Source organism: Falco punctatus (assembly GCF_963210335.1).
Source record: "Falco punctatus genome assembly, chromosome: 3".
Classification (NCBI taxonomy): Eukaryota; Metazoa; Chordata; class Aves; order Falconiformes; family Falconidae; genus Falco; species Falco punctatus.
Genome location: NC_137582.1, coordinates 107,113,050 through 107,129,377, shown reverse-complemented (window position 1 = coordinate 107,129,377; position 16,328 = coordinate 107,113,050). Strand labels below are relative to the sequence as shown.

At 38.1% G+C, this 16,328-nt stretch overlaps 1 protein-coding gene across 1 annotated transcript in view; it reads left to right on the top strand.

Annotated features, from left to right (window-relative positions):
- The window catches only part of PLCH2 (phospholipase C eta 2), a 121,937-nt gene that overhangs the window by 15,392 nt on the left and 90,217 nt on the right, over window positions 1–16,328 (top strand). Inside the window, exons 4-5 of the mRNA XM_080381269.1 lie at window positions 2,802–2,980; window positions 4,530–5,008. The gene's annotated coding sequence lies outside the window, so the exon portion shown is untranslated. The remainder of the gene's footprint in view (window positions 1–2,801; window positions 2,981–4,529; window positions 5,009–16,328) is intronic.

The window sequence follows — 16,328 nt, the reverse complement described above, 5'->3', positions numbered from 1 at the left end:
TCTCAGAAAACCCCTAAAGCAAAGTAAGAGTGTCTGGCAAAATAACTACCAAAGAGTTCAACTTTCTGAAAAGGAAGTGGATAGATCTTGTCTCAGTGTTAGAACAGTTTCATCTGTTCTATGAGCTGTGTCTTCCTGGATTAATCTCAGGGTTAATCGTTTAATGTGCATGTACCAGAAGTGGTGCTTTGTGGCTAGTGGCTATAAAATTGTGGTTAGGAGGAGAGAAGTTGCCCAGATGACCAAAGCAGACAGATAACTCGCCTGCTGTGAGGCTGTGCCAGTCATCTCTAGAAGTATCTTGTTCAGAGTATGCAATGGGTTAGCTCCAGAAATGCTCTTGCTGTTGGCTTTTTCAGTGGACAATTGATTTAACGCCCAAGATGCCTTCTAACATCTAGTTCTGGTTCTGTCCTAAAGTTCTAAAAAACCCCAAACCTTCTGGAGTCTCTTCTCATTCACTGTAAATCAGGGGCAGGTGCAGTGAAAGCAAATATACTGAACAAATGTGCATTTATGTATCTAAGTTTAGCTACTTCATTTCTTGTTTGTATTCAATCTAACTTTCTTGACTTTTGTTCACACTCAGGAAATTTTAAAGATGCTTATTGAGTAGGATGGAAAAGTTGGACAAGGAAGATTGGTTACCTGGCTTTGGTTTTGGAAGGTACAGGGGTGAGCAATCAAGGCAGTATGGTTTTTTAAGACTTTTCTTCAGCTATGCTGTCTCAGAATATTTTGTCTTCAGAAAAAGTTTACATAAATGAAAAGTATAAACAATATATGGGAAAAGCAGCCATAACAAGTGTAATAACAGAAAGGTTTAGTCTTAAGCAAATATTGCTTATTTGGTCTGATAACAATAGCTTTACTGTTACAACATTTGTGTGTTTTCATGACATCACCACTGGATAAGGAGATGCTATTAAAGGAGTCTGTCAGCTTTTTGTGAACTTTGGCATCTCTGGTAACTCTACTAAAACCATTAACAAAAAAGATTCCTCTTGTGTTTTCATCCATGTAAGGACTTACTAAAGACCTGGTGGGTTATAGGGTCATTAATTCTCCTGATGAGTATCACACAATTTGTACTTCAAGTAATAAATTTGTCTCAGTTCCAAGAATAATTCAAGTCTGAGGGGACCTGAGAAAGTAGGTTGTTTGGTACAACCTGCTGCCCAAAGCAGGATCAACACTGAATGCAAACCAGGTTTTCCCTCTGGGTGAGGAGTCTGATTATTGGTAAATTGTTTGCACAGTTGAATACTGATTTTCAGCAGCTATATTTGCAGACATCTTCTAGTCACTGACATGTAGAAACACTTTAGTGTCTGCAATGACTGCTTCCTGGCTGTGTAGGTGTTTTCTTTGGTTTCACCTTGCTGCCATGCTGTTGCTCTGTGTGTAAAAACTAGAATAATTCCTTTTATGTTTATTTTTTTTAACATGTTACTATTATTTCAGTTGCATGAACCCTTTCAGGGAAACTTGTCCTAGGTGCTGTGTATAGGGATAACAAGACTATCTTATTCCTAACTGACTTATGTTTAAGCTGTAGGATTTTATAGGTAGTTGGAGGATACAAACAGAAAGGGAGAACCCTTAATTCATTTAAAAAAAATAAAGGTAATGGGATATGCATGATACATTATTATTAGAAGAACCTGTACTAACTAGAAACAAAAATTACTTAAGTTTTTCTTCCATTTTCAGATGTGTCTGTTCATTCACAGTTAAAACAGGCATACTTAAATTTCAGAAGCGACTTCACCCCACAGCTTTCACACTGAAAGGCAGACACACAAAAAAAGTGGGTTTTTTTTTTTCCTTTGGCTAACTCTTCAGTATTTGCTTTGGATTCAAGATTCCTCCAAAAATTCTGTGTTTGAGAGTTGGGTGGGAGAAGAGAGGAGAGGGCAAAGCACCATGGCTAGGTGGTGATATTTTCTGTTGAATGTGGTGTAAGATGTGTGTGGGGATTGGATTGGATACAGGTAAAAGGTTGCAGGGTTTCTTTTGTCCTTGATTTTTTTTAAAACGGCTAGTAGAACCATGGTATCTAGAAAGATAGACTTGATATACTCAAAAGAGAATTTTGGCACTGTTAACCTTTTGTTAGAGCAGCATTTAGCAGACAGCTTATGAGACACAAGTTGTCCAGTAGCCGTAGGATGAGTTTCTCATATTGATGCCTTATATGGAATAGAGAAATTAACCCAGGGTGTGAGGTTCAGTTTGCAAACTCCATAAATGCTGGTAAGACAGCAGTTAGTGGTAACCAGGGAGCAAACCAAGGCTTGTCGTGTAGACAGCTACGTCTGAAAGTAGGAGTGAGGTAAGAGATCTATCAACATGCTTTTACAGCGTGGTCATGATAGCAGGCTACAGTTGTGGATTAATACTTCCTTTTGTTAGGTGTTTCTTACACATACCAACTTTTTGCTACAACTCACTGTATCTGCCCCCAAATTCTGTTGGTAGGTAACTCAGGCGTGCTGCCACTGAGTCTAGTGTCTACTGTGTTTGGCACCTGCTTGCTTCAAGTGCCTTGTTCCTACTCCTCCTTGACATGCATGGTATTAGTTCAGCAGGCTGCTATGCCATTTACGTTATACTCGTGGTAGAATATTGAAGATGTAGTAGCAGTAATAATGTCTTTTTACCAGATCAATAAAAGCTGAAAGAAACAACTTTAGTTTTACTGGAATGTCCCCAAATGAACTGCAGCAAGAGGTGCAGCTCCAGTATTAAAGCAGTGTGTCTTGCCAAGAAAGAGTTATGAATGCTTACCTTTTTTCTAGTGTCACGGAAGACACACCATACGTGTAAGAGCAAGTAATCCTATAAGCTGAAGAGTTGTGGCTGGACTTCAAAAAGTGTCAGAATCACACATGTGCCTCAGTAGAGGGTCTTGTGAAAAGTATATCCAGGATAGACAAGCTTAATTGAGCCTTGGCAAGTCAGCTCTCTCTCTCTCTGTGTAAGTATATTTTTGGTATTAATTCAAGGATTAACTTAAAGGAAAAATCATTTATTTGGGGATGTACAAAGTGAATATGTGGGAATGTATTAATTGTTTTTGTTCAGTCTAAAGCAGAATGTTTGCTCTGTTTTCTTTTAGCTAATTATGTATATGTCAGACAATGGTGAAAGGATACAGTTAGAGACAGATGACAGCACATACAAGGGTGTATATTTGGTGGGGGGAGGGCAGGCCACGAAGTATCTTTAATAGACTTTTACCTCCCTTGCCTTTCAATCCAGTCAGTTTGTGAAATCTGCCCTAAGTTTACAGTTTTGGTGACCCTAGCTGTGCTTTGTAATGAACATATTCTTCACCAAATTAATTCTGCTCATGATACACTCAAAATTATTTCAGAGCCACAGGTTACAATTTGAGATATTTCCTGTTTAATTCTGGAGACAAGTGATTTTAGTGATACTGAATTTCTACAGGATTAGTATTGCTAAGCACTGCTCTCCCATATATGAAATTGCTATGCATTTGGCTCCACATGTGGGTATTGCTTCATTGACTGAAATGCTCCGTCTCAACAGAGGAGATTTTGACTAGATAGAAATGGAGAAGGTGGGGCTTGGTAAAAAGATAGTCATAGAGAGGAAATGACTTCCCAAAGGAGCTGAATGAGGGACCAAAACCAAGACAGAGAGAATTCAGACTGAGAGATGCTGTAAAGGGAACATCTCAGTAACTTTTTGCTACCAATGTCTTGCAAACCCACCAGTTCTACTCACTGTCAATTAATAGTGATGCCTCATTGCCCTCTCTCTTTTAAAATAATGTCAAACTGGATCTGTGCTTTCACAACAAAACGTGTTAGGGCAATGTTTCAGAGCTCAACTTGTAATTACAAACTGAAGGAGACTCCCATAGATTCAAACAGTTACCAGCACAAGGTAGGATCCCAGGTTTCTGTCTTGTATGATTGCTGTTTTGGAGTGAGCCTTCAACTTTCATTCTCAGAGGAAGGTCTCCATATGAAAGCTTTGAAAAGGTGAGCCTTCTGTGTCCAGTGGGCGGGAGGTAAGTAAGAAAAGGCAGGGTCAATGCCAGCCATCAGTGAAGAGATACAGCATGAAGACAGTTGACAGCATGTAAGAGAAGAAAAGAACTTTAAAGGGTAAGAGACAGAACTGAATGAACAAGCCAATGTCACCACAGATAGTTCCCAAAGGACAGCTTTGAGAACTATAGCCGATACATTCACTTACTGTGTGTATCTATCTGTGTGTGTGTATATACACACATATATAAAATTAAAAAGAATTAAACCTAAGCATGAGTTGTTTGGTTCCTGGAGAAGTTGCTGCTGGCAAGAGCACAGTTTTCTGTGATTATAGAAAATACTGGGGTGAGAGAAGGGTCGGGACCTTCTGTTACGCCAGGAGCTATCTGGGTAAAAGAAACTGCTGAGGTCTGCCCGTTGTATGTAATCTAGCTATGTTCCTGTATTGTATAATAAAGAGATAAAGCAACTTCCACTATTTAAAAACATTGTCTTCTCCAGGTTCACAACATGCAAGAAACCCTGGGAAGATACACTGAATACTTGTAACTATTTTGCTCCTGGAAGGGCCATTGCATCCATGCCATAAAGACTGAGCTCAGTGGTAGTTCCTTCTCCACACTGATGCTATAAATCCTGTTCGTCAATGTGTGGAATATGTGTCAGCAGGATTAAGCCAGGACAGTCTCTTGAATGTGGAATTCCAGAGAAGGCACTCATCGTGACTTCTGAAGCAAGCCAGCAACATCCTGAAATTCTGGCTTTTACTAAGATACTTCTATTCCTCAGCTGAATATTTCTGCAGACATCTGCTCTGAGATAGTTTGACTTGGAGCAAACACTTGTTTCTAGGCTGCTCTGAAAGCTTGAGATGGCTTTGACTTCTCCAAAACCTGTAGCAGGAGATTTGACACAAAGAGAACTCATGCTCCATGATGGAAACGGTTTCCATTTCCTCTCTGCAAACATCATCACAATAGGTAAGTGTAAGGTTACCATCCTTTCATCTAGTAGGTTGGTACTGAAAATACTGTCTTTTTCTCTCAATTTATTTTTATTGTATTAAGATTTCATATGGGACTTCTAGTTTTCCTTACATTTGTTTGAGGGAATTGTGCTTGTATGTTCCCCAGTCCCTTTTTTCCTGTGTAGTTGGTAGGATGACTAGAGTTTGGGTGAAGTGTATTTAAAAATAAAAAAAGCCCAACACACCACCAGCAGCCCCCAAACCCACAAAAAAACCAAAACACCACCCCACCCCCAAAGAAAGTGTCACTGCTCTGGCCTGTGTTTGATCTGTTCCAGTAGTTGGTGGCATGTACAAGTCTGATGCAGACTAGGAGTTAAATTAGGTGGTATTGGAAGGCAAAAATTGTAGCAAGTTTAAATAAGATATGGAAAATTGCCTTATACGCTAAGGATATCTCTGAATCAGTCTTTCTTATGGCCTTGCTTGTACGCAGTCTGTGACATTTGAGTCACGGGAAGGGACCTTTCTGAGTAGAATCACTGAAATTTTCTCATCGCATATTTTTAGATTGGAGGCTTTGCACGCTGAGCTTTACCTTTGCAGCCTTAGGAAGGTTTAAACTGCTTTTGTTAGTTAGCTGTGGTGTGTTCACCTACTGGTAGCAAACCCTCTAATGTGCAGGAAGAGATGATTAAAACATAGCCTGGTTTTGGCTGTTTTAAACTGACACCTAGACTAACCCCCTGACCCCAGTCTCTTTACTCCGTTAGTTCCTTAGTGATTTTAATGGAGGGTGAAATTTATGTATGTGTTTTATAAATTATTTTGCATGAAGGAACTACTTGTTCTTTTCAGTGTTCATTAAGTACAGTAAAATTGTTGCAACTGTTTTGCTGCATGATAACATAGGATTATGACTCTTGCCACTGTTTTCCAAGACGTGCTGGACAGCATAGTATCTTCATGTAACTGGTGACATTCATACTTGAATAAATGACTGGCGTGTTCTGGAGATGTGCTTAAATAGATGGGGAAACTGACTTCTACTCCCCAGTTAAGGAAAAATATAAAGTGTACCCTCACCTAATGTGCTGGTTAGAATCTTGATGTGTTGCCTTGTGTGGTTATAAATAAAAATGGTATAGTCAAATAATTGGGACATGGCAAAATTTATAGGTAGATCAGAAGAATGATATAAGAGTACTCTTACTTACCAGACCTTCAGACAGTGCAAGTTTGCGTCAGTAACAAACTGGCTCTGAATCATTGTCTGGCTTGTGCCTTGAATGGTTTATGCACGTTTCCCATAAAAGACCTGTGATCCCTTCTGGTCTTCAACAGAATCTCTCATGGCTGGGAATGTTTCAGTTGTTGGTTTGCTAAATATATGAATTTTAAAATGTCTTTCAAAGGTCAATAAGCCTATTTGGAGATACATGCCTATCTGCTTTTGAAACCACAGATGATGTGCCTATCATCCATGATTTGTTAACAAAGAATCGTAACATTGGTGCCTTTACAGAAACCAAGAGATGCAGCTGTGTTCCTGGCTGTGTGTCTTGCGTTGTATCTGAGAGAATGTAAGGTCTGTGTGTTCAACAAGTAAAGTATTTCCAACATAAGCAGGTTTTTCACATATAAAACCAAGCAGCTGTACACAGAAACTGCACTCCTGCTTCTAGATTCTCATGTTGAAATGCAGTGGGAACCCAGACTGCTTATTCTTAGCCCTTCTTGTCCCCAACAAATAATGGGTATCTGGTTTAGTCTGAAAATTAAGCTGATGAAAATTAACACTTTTCTGAAAGAATGCAAACCTGCCTGTTTTTAAATTTGACTGTTGCATTTTTAGCTGCCTCCCGATGCTGGTTAGCAGAGATGTTTTTTTCTGAGTGATGAATTAATTAGCTGGAATATCTTCAGTGGATAGTATTTCGGTGGCTTGTAGCTCCCTTTGGCAATGTAAACTGGAAACAATGCATGAAAAAGTGAAGCTGACAAGACATGCAAACACAGATGAGAGAGAGAGAGAAAAGGAATAGTAGTCTCAAAGTCTTGGTGGTTTAAGAGGGAAACACTGAAATTTAAAAGGAATGTGTATCACTTCTTTGCCAGATAGTTAAGACAGAAGATGGCCAACAAGAACTTGCTTCTGAATGTAGGTAGAAACAATATCTGGCATTTATTAAATAAAATCAATCATATCTCAATTAAGCCTCATTTTTAGGATTTAATCTAGGAACTAGTAGAGGTCAGGATTATATCTTGCAGGAGGAAAGAGATAGGTATTTTCAGATAAGGCATTGCAAGTTTTATTTCCATAGATCTCTGAAGCATTTGTGCTGGTCATTGATCCTAAAATAGGAAAGCTTTTAGACTGAAATAGTGTTCTTAAGAACTGTGGATTTGAGAGGAAGGAAGATTGTAAGAGAAAGGACAATTGATAAGAATTACAGAATTTGGCATAGGTAGCTTTGCTACAGCAAATGTTTGTGTCTGCTCAATTCCTCTGAAGAAGGCAGTGAGGTATGCTGAACATTTTTGTGAGACACAAGATTATTTTTCTTGTCAAAGCACTTCATACTAAAGAAACAAATGGTAGCCCTGTACCCTGAGCATTACGAGTTTTGTGGGTGATTCTAGTACAATTGCCTATCAACTGGGGGGTTTTTTGGCTTTCAACCAGGGTCCTTTATTCAGCAGCACCAAGTGCTCCTAAATATTTTTTTTCTTTAATCTTGACCAAATATATTCCAGCGGGAATGCTAAATGCTGGGAAAACTGGGAGAAATCATTGCAGTAGAATGCAGCTACAAAGGCCATAAGGGCAGCAAGGAAAACCCAACATCTTTCTCAAAGCAAAATATTTTGGGCCACATGTGTAAAAATTTTAAGTGAGTATCATAGGATGAGACTGTCAAAACTGATTGCAGCTTTTTTCCTTCATTTTTTCAAGTGCTGCTGGAAAATCTTTCTTGAAGTTGATGAGATTGGGATTTATACTGCCTCAGGTTATGGCTCTGTGCCATGAAGTTGTCTGAATTGAGCAGAAAGATACAGAGCTCAAAGAATAACTATTGTTAGCTGTTGCGCTTTTTTGAGTGTTGACAACTTGTGCAGAGGAAAATGAGCTCTTTTCTTAGGAAGCTCTGGAGATTACAGAAGTGATTTTTCACATCAGGTGTTGACTGGAGATTGGGTAGGAGGAAGGGAATTGTGTAACTGATGTCTGTGGCAGATGAGAGATCTGAAGGAGGAGGAGTTGATTTATTGCATTTAAAATAAAAAAAAGTTGATTTAACCCAAGTAGACAAGGCTAAAAGTTTTGGCTTGGCTCTCACAGGAACCAATTTCATCATTTTGACCAAATTTCCAGCAACCGTGAGATCAACTTATCTTCTGCTGGCTTACAATTTGGGCTGAAATGTATATATTTTTTTTTACTTGCATTAATAGGGCTGAATATATCTGTGTTGTCGTTGTATTAAAAATAGTTTGTCAGTGAAAATATAATCCATAATTAACTGTCATTACACTAGTTCTGACCTTTATCTTACATATTTAGTGATACCAATTTTTTCCTAGTAGAAGTAGCCATCATGTTTGATCATAGTCTAAATGTGCTTCTTTGGTTTGCTGTATGCAGTAAGTACTTAAATATTCTATATTTATTCTTGAATTTATGCAAGTAAATGGAGCTTCTGTTAACAAATTATTCCAATGACTATATTTTTTTCAATAACCATAAAGTATATTCTTGATTGAAAGGTAGTCTAAAGGAAATGGACAGTTTTTTAACGTCCTGCAAACAGTAACTAAGTTTTACTATGATGCATGTGTTAAATGCATATACATTTTTTTCAGCAGCATTGTAGGTTTTTTTGCTTTTGATTCTTTTAAAAGTCTGTTGAGTCTCTGTTAGTGTCTTGTTTGCGTTGTTGCAGCATAGGCAAATGCCCAAAGCAGTTGGCTAAATGAAGCTTCAGTTGAGTGTCATGATCACTAGCAATGGAATGAAGCATCTGCTGAAGTACTTTGCTAAACTGAGACCTTTCCTAACAGATATTATTCTTAGCTGACAAATCTTTTGAATACTGAAGGCCCATACTAGGATCTTTAGCGTTCCACAGTCTTCTCTTGCCTTTGCACATCCCTGGAGCCCTCCTGTCCTGAAGTCTGCAAGCTGGTTGATTCATATCTTGTGGGTCCTCATCATGTGAAGATGTGCTTGCTCATATGCTCTGGGGAAGGTTGCCCCAATACTACTATTATAGTGTGTTAATAATAAAAGAGAAATATTTACAAAAATTGTTTCCTGCCTCTCATCTGTGTCACAGCAATAATGATAATTATTTTTCCTAGTACTGTCTCATAAATTGGTTTGCAAGGGGCTTGAAAAAGTGCAGAAATTTAGAGGTGAAATAGGTGTATTCCATCATTTGTGTGTTTTCCGGCACTACAGAAGTAAGATGATATGTTCCAGTTATTGCTATATCATATAAACTGACTCTTAAGGATCTACTTTTTATTTGTAGGATGAATTGTAATTTGATGCCTCCTGAATAAGAATTGTCCATTATATATGTCTATACATAAAGCTTTATCAGTGTGCGAACGTAGGACAGAGTGCAAAGAGACAGCAGGAATAGCTGGAGGGAGAGAAAGTCTTCATTGTGCCTGTGCAGCACTTCCAGCATTCCAATGTAAGTGGGTCTGAACCTAAACAAAAGCTGGTCTGCAGCTCAGGAATCCCTTTGCAGACTTTTTCTGAACACCCACTTGAGTTTGTTCTTAACTCCCTAATTAACTCTTTATATGACTCAGTATAAATGCTCTGTAGTGCAGTGACAGCTCTTACCTTATTTTGCCTTTGTATTGTAATAAATGCTAAGCGAACTACAGAATTGATCATAATACTGTCGAGCTGTTGTCTTGGGTAGCCTATGCTTTATAATTTGACATTTCAGCTTTATCAAGCCTATGCTGTCAAATGTAACCCTTCAGCTTTTTTATTTGGGTGAATATATCTGCAATAAAACTTAGGAAAGGATGGAGCGAGAGTTTTAAATCACTAGTTGGAATAAATCCATACAGCTAAATAAATGTTCCTCAATTGATTGTTTGGCCTCACAGTATCATAGCTACCTACAATCTACTTCTCTACCATACTTACTAATCTTAGATGGCTTGAAATTCTTAGCACTCTTCTGCAGTTTTCTGATTTGTTTCATCAGTTGAGACAGTTTTCAAAACTCGTTGCTTTTTTTGGAATAAAATCTCCACTTTTCTGAGTAGGCTGTATGTGGATGAGGAGTAAGATTGCCATGTAAAAAGGAAATCTGAGTGGAATGCAATTAACTGCTACATAATTTTGCTTTATAATGTGATTAAGCATTATTATGGCAGCATTGGGAAGGTCCAAAATCAAGGAAGTATATGGCAAATTCAGTAATTCTCTATTTTCCAAATACGTTCTGGCATGTCTAGACTCACTTTTCCCTCATAATCTGATGAAAGTGTGTTGTGCACAGACATGCAAAATCCTGTTTGCTTAGATATACAGTACATCAGATTAGCCTGGAGAAGTACTTAGATGGCTTTCAGCATGTGGCTCTAACCTGCTGCCTGTCTACATGAGCAGTGCTTCTGTCATGGCAGAGGGGTTGGACTAGGTGATCTTTAAAGGTCCCTTCCAACCTAAACCATTCTATGATACAAATGTAGCTGAAAAGCAGACACACAAATGATATTGTGAGTTGGAAAGTCACTTGGATTAAAGCTAGATTTCTGTGAAACTGCTTGTCAGTTAAAAATAAAACGTGAAACGATGTTGTGGTTCTACTAGTTCTGCATGTATTAGTGAGTGAATGAAGAATGGATACTGGTTTGTTTTTGTTGATGCAGTCTGAAAAGACACACTGTTTATCCCAAGGTTTAAACTTAAACATGTCATTCTCCTTGATTTGGATACTACAAAATTCTGGCACCAAATCCTGAACTTTTTTTGTTTAGTCTCAATTTACAGAATTATGTTTTCAACGCCTTTTCTCCTTCCTGAATAGAGAGTAAGGCTATAGTGTAAGGAATGTTGCAAACTGCTGTTTGTCCTCCTCCTGGCTGCAGAGGCAGAAATGAAGGAGTGAGGCTTGCAGAATGCACCATTGTTCCCTTTGTTGGCAATGTCAGCTTATGGTAAAGTGTTCATGAGTCCACGGACTGTTGTAATAAAGCATGAATCTAAGGCTATGATATTGGACAACTCAGTAGAATCTAGTTCTGATTCTGTTACTCACTTGTTTGATTGTTTTTGTAACTTTGCTTTGTCCTGTTGTTTCTTATTTTGATTGTAAATGGGAACTGCTATTCCTGCACAACAGACACTTCCCAGTCATGCTTGAGTCTTTTTTTGGGGGGTTGTTTTGGGGTTTTTTGGTTGTTTATTTTTTTTTTTTTTGTTACCCCTGCTGAAATACAAATAACAATGATGTTCAACCTAAACAAATCAGAAATGAAATAACTATGGTAAGATCTTCTGGAGAGGGACACTTGTGGGTACTAATATTGGCTGCTTGGGAACTTCCTGCAAAATGCAATTTGTAGATCCCAAAAGAGTCTGAACCCCAGAAGGTTTGTGTAGCTAGAATACTCGGTTAGGTGAGAGTAAGTTTGGTATGTTATTTATTCTCTTTCCTGCCAAAAAACCCCATACAAAACCCAAACCACCCCAGGTTGACATACAGAATTTTTTAAAAATTAGATTTAGATTTTGTTGTAATAAAAAAAAAAGGCCATGTCTCTTATGATGAAGGGCTGTTTAATAAGTGAAGCATCTGTTGTATAAGGTAAATGTTCTTTTAGCACACTTGTTATGTATTCTAGGTACCAGCTGGTTCCATTTAGGGATGCTTAATCTAAATCTGCTGGAGACTGACATGCTAAAATTGGGAGGGAAAAGGTGCAATTACTTTTCTTAGGCTAACATTTTAAAATATTTGAGAAAAACATAGAGTAGGGCTATGAGAATTGTTGATTGAACTGTGTCTGAATTGTATTATTCAATATATAAATATTCAATATATAACAACTGAATTGTTGTCTGAACTGTATATAAGGACGTCAGCCAGCAGTTTCCAGATTCTGCTGTTTGATTTTTTCAGTTATCCAGGATGAGCGGTCTGTGCCTCCCAAGATTCAAATGGAGGGCAGTAAGAGAGGATCTGTGTAGCAGTCAGCTGTATGTGCCTGCTCCAGCTGATTAGACATTTCCTAGTCTGGGTAGAGAATTCCCCTGCAGTCCCCCTGTTTCTGTGCCTTGGTTGTAAGATGGTGATTTCTTTAGAAGTAAATTTGTGTGTATTTTAGGGGCAGAATTTCTCCTAGAATAAATATTTTATTATTTTTTTTTAAAAAAAGAGGTTGTAAATAGAGGGCTCGAAAGTGTTCGTGCCTGTACTTTATTGGATGGATTTCTATTGAGGCTTCTGGGTGACTAACAAATTAATAGTATTAACTTAATTTGCAGAAGAGGTGTGAACATTTAGACATTCGTGTTAGACTGCAACTAGTTGTATGCTGCAACTGATATGCATAGCTGCAACTCTGAAGTTTAGCATTCTGTCTGAACCTTGGTACCTGAGAGCTGGAACAGTAGAGCTAAATAGATTGAGATGTATTTCTGCGTTATTGCTTGAGCCCATTTCAGCCTAGAATTTCTCTGAATTTAGGCTTAGTTTACTGCTTCCTAATGCAGACTCAGAAGGTGACTGGCAATCTCTAGCCAGACTTTCAAGTGTTTAAAACAAGATTTGTTTTATTTGCAGACATATTACATGCAAATAAGCACCCAAATATTTAGGTGGTGAATTGCCTGAAAGATTAGGAACTAATGTATTTCATCTCAGGTGATCTGGAGTAGATGTGAGGGCTGATGAAACAGTGAAACTGATTCAGTTTCTGAAAAAGGCAGTTTACTGTTGTCCATGCTCATGTAGCATTCTTTAATACTGAAAAACTTTTTGAAAGAATTCAGTCTTAGCAGTTTTATCTCCATTAGGAGATAACAAAATTGTAAGAAATTGTGCCATTTCGGTAATGTAGTATGCATTGTAAGGGAGAAAGTATCATAAATTACTTGATGACAAGAGCAACTTCTGTTCCTCAGGTTAGTTTGCAATCCAGGTGGCCATATTTGACTGTAATTTAACAGCAGAGGGCAGCGGTGTTCTTAATTTTATTCATACGTGCGTACACTACATAAATGCATGTTCCTTACACACATGTGATGTAGGGCAGAGATTTACGAACCATATGATGGAAGATACCAGAAAGACATTCGGTTCCTTATGCAGTCCCCGCTTTGCACCTGCCTCTCCACTAGAAAAGGGCTCTGCAGGAGGCTCAGGCTTGAGTCCAGCCTGAACCCCTCCAGCCCAGGTTACAGGGCCTCAAAGGGTTTGTTTCCAGCTGTAAAAGGCAGCTCAACAGAAACTTGAACAGTCATTTTTGTGATGGCTCATTACAATTTCTCTTGCAGATTATTTCAGTAATCACTTCAAATAAAAAAAAGTGAGAGAAGCCCCTAGAACTTACTATTTGCTGAAGTGTACCTCCCCAAAAATTAAATTTATAAAATCATTTGAAGTTTGAGTAAGATACAGATGATAACATATAAAGACAGTGCTTAGTTACACTGTCACTTTTTGCAACTAGTGATTCCATGTAAGCATTCCTAGTATTTCCATGTAATCATTGGATTAAAAAAAAAAAAAATCTTACAGCAATACACACAATTCTTACTTTGTAGCTGATTGAGAAATGTTAATCTGAGGATTTACAACAAAATTTTTGTAAGTGCTTGGTGTGGTTTTGTACATCATAGTAGCTGACTTTTATACTCATTGTATTAACAATTGTCATTATTAAAGGGCTTGAACTGATGCTGAAGTGCACATGAGAAGGATGCACAGGAGAAGATTAAGATGCCTGAATAAAACATGACTGAGCAATCAAATCGCTGGGAAACCAGCATGAGAAAACACACTGAGGGGAGAAGTAATAGTTGAAATTAATGAAAGCATTAGGAAAATTGAACTAAATGGAAAGTCTGGATGGATTGTAATTCACTTGGGTTTAGGTTTCTTTGTTTTGAGATAATCAAATATATGTAAAGCAGCTAATTTATATTTCAGATAATTTGTTTAAAAATATCTGAAACGTTAGGGTCCAATAGGGTTCAAAAGTACTCCAGTGTACTGCAGTGAATTAAAATCTTTCCTGAGGCTGCGAACATTCATGATGAACTAGTGAAAGCTCTTCTGACTAAGCACTTCAAGATTGCAGTAGAATAAATTGGAAATGTTTCAGTCTAGTTTAATGATCTTGATCAGTGCTCTCGTGATACAAAAGCAACATAAATGTCTAAACCTTCTAGCTTGTGTTAAAGACTAATGCAAGCACTCAACAACCTGGACTCTTTCTCAGCTGTTACCTTCCTTTACCAACTTACAGAGTGGCTGTACAATACCATCGTTCTGTAGGATAAATGATGATACAAGGCACAGCTCAACAGCAAGTCTGGACCAAGCAGTGTGTGAGGATCTTGCATTTCATTCTGACTTTGCTGACCATTGGTATCTTGTCTTTCAGCTGATGTGGTTCATCTATTGCTTTTTCTTGTCTGAGGAATGTATATTTGTTTTCTTAAGGATATTTGTTTGGATCAAATAAGCTTTTTAAGCCTTGCCATTTAGCCCAAATAGACTCAACAGGCAAGGAAAAACTATCAAGCTTCCTTGGTTTTGTTTGGTCGGCAGTTTTTGTTTGGTGTTTTTTTAGTTCAGTGTATTGTAATGTAGTTCTTGGAGGCTGTGCCAAGATGCCTAAAGGTGTTTAGGCACATATGTTCCCACTGAAGTCTGGTGGAAGTTAGCAGCCTAAATACTATGGAATTGACACCTGCAAGGGAGCAGAGAGGTATCCAGTTTGTTGTCTCCAATTCACACATCGTTTGACTTTGGATAGTGATTTTTGTTTAGAATCATGAAATAATAGTAACTACCTGTCTTTATCTTAGTGGAGTTTTGTTAGGATAAATGTGTGGAAGGTTGTGAAACTGTCAGAATTAGCAATGGGAACAATTAAGGTACTGAAGACAGAGGTTTAACTTGTTGGTCCTTCTCCACTGTCAATAGGAATACTGCAGTTTGGCCTCACCTTTCGTTGTGGTGTGCCATTGAAGTCACACAACTACAAAAAGAAGGGGAGAGTTATTTGGCTTGTCAATTTATATGCTGGCTCTGTCTTCTGTGGAAGTTAACTAGTGAAAACAAGATAAAAGATACTGACTGAACTACATTGTAGAATCTTTGTTTTTTGTGTACTGGGGGTAAAAAAAAAAGCAGTGTACTACACGTGTAGGGTATAGCCATGTTAGTTTTATAGCAGTAATCTGCATCTCGGATTTTTGTTTGTTTAACTTAAAATCAGCAGGCCTTCGCTTTAAAGTTTGAAAAGGAAAGTAACAAATGGCAGGTTTGATGGGTTAAAGCTTTCTAATGAGCAGACTGCCTTTTTTTGAGGAGCTAAGGATTATTATGTTACTCCAAGACAATTTAAAGTGCTCTAGAGAATCTGTGAGCAAATTATATTGCCCTTACAGAAGTAACCAGTCTTGGAGAGGAGGCTGAGCAAGACCCTCTTTAGGCTTGGACTGCAACAACCAAGTAATATGCTATCAATGTCATAATGTTGTCTGATCTGTGCTACCACTGTGATGATCTTAATGGATCTCTTTTTGTGTCACTTGTTTCTTCTACCACCTCCATCAAAATCTCCCCCCACAAGTTTTCATGCTCTTTCTGTTCTGTATCTGTTGCTGCCTGTAAAGATTTCAGAAGTATGCAGTGGGAAATAGGACACTTCAAGCAGAATAAATAATACTGTTTGCACACGTATCCCAGAGTCTAGGGCAAGAATATTGCTAATGCAGTGGTCTGTCTGTGTCACTATTGCCATCTACTGGATGAATGCACAAATGCTAAACTGGCATGAGCACAAACCAGAAAGGAGAGAGGAGACTTTGGAACAAGAATTTACATTTATATCTATCTATCTTCCTTGGTTATTAAACAGTTTTTGTGAATAGTACAGTGCCAAAACCATGATGCATAAATATGGCTCTTCTACTGTATATGACCAGTACTATGAAGGCTTCCTGTGAAAGAGAGAAATCATGGAAGACTGCACTGCACATGTGCTCATATTTACAAAGCCTCCAAACATTCACTTCATATTTCTAGAATGCAGGTTTGGAAGGTTTCATTCTGCCTCGG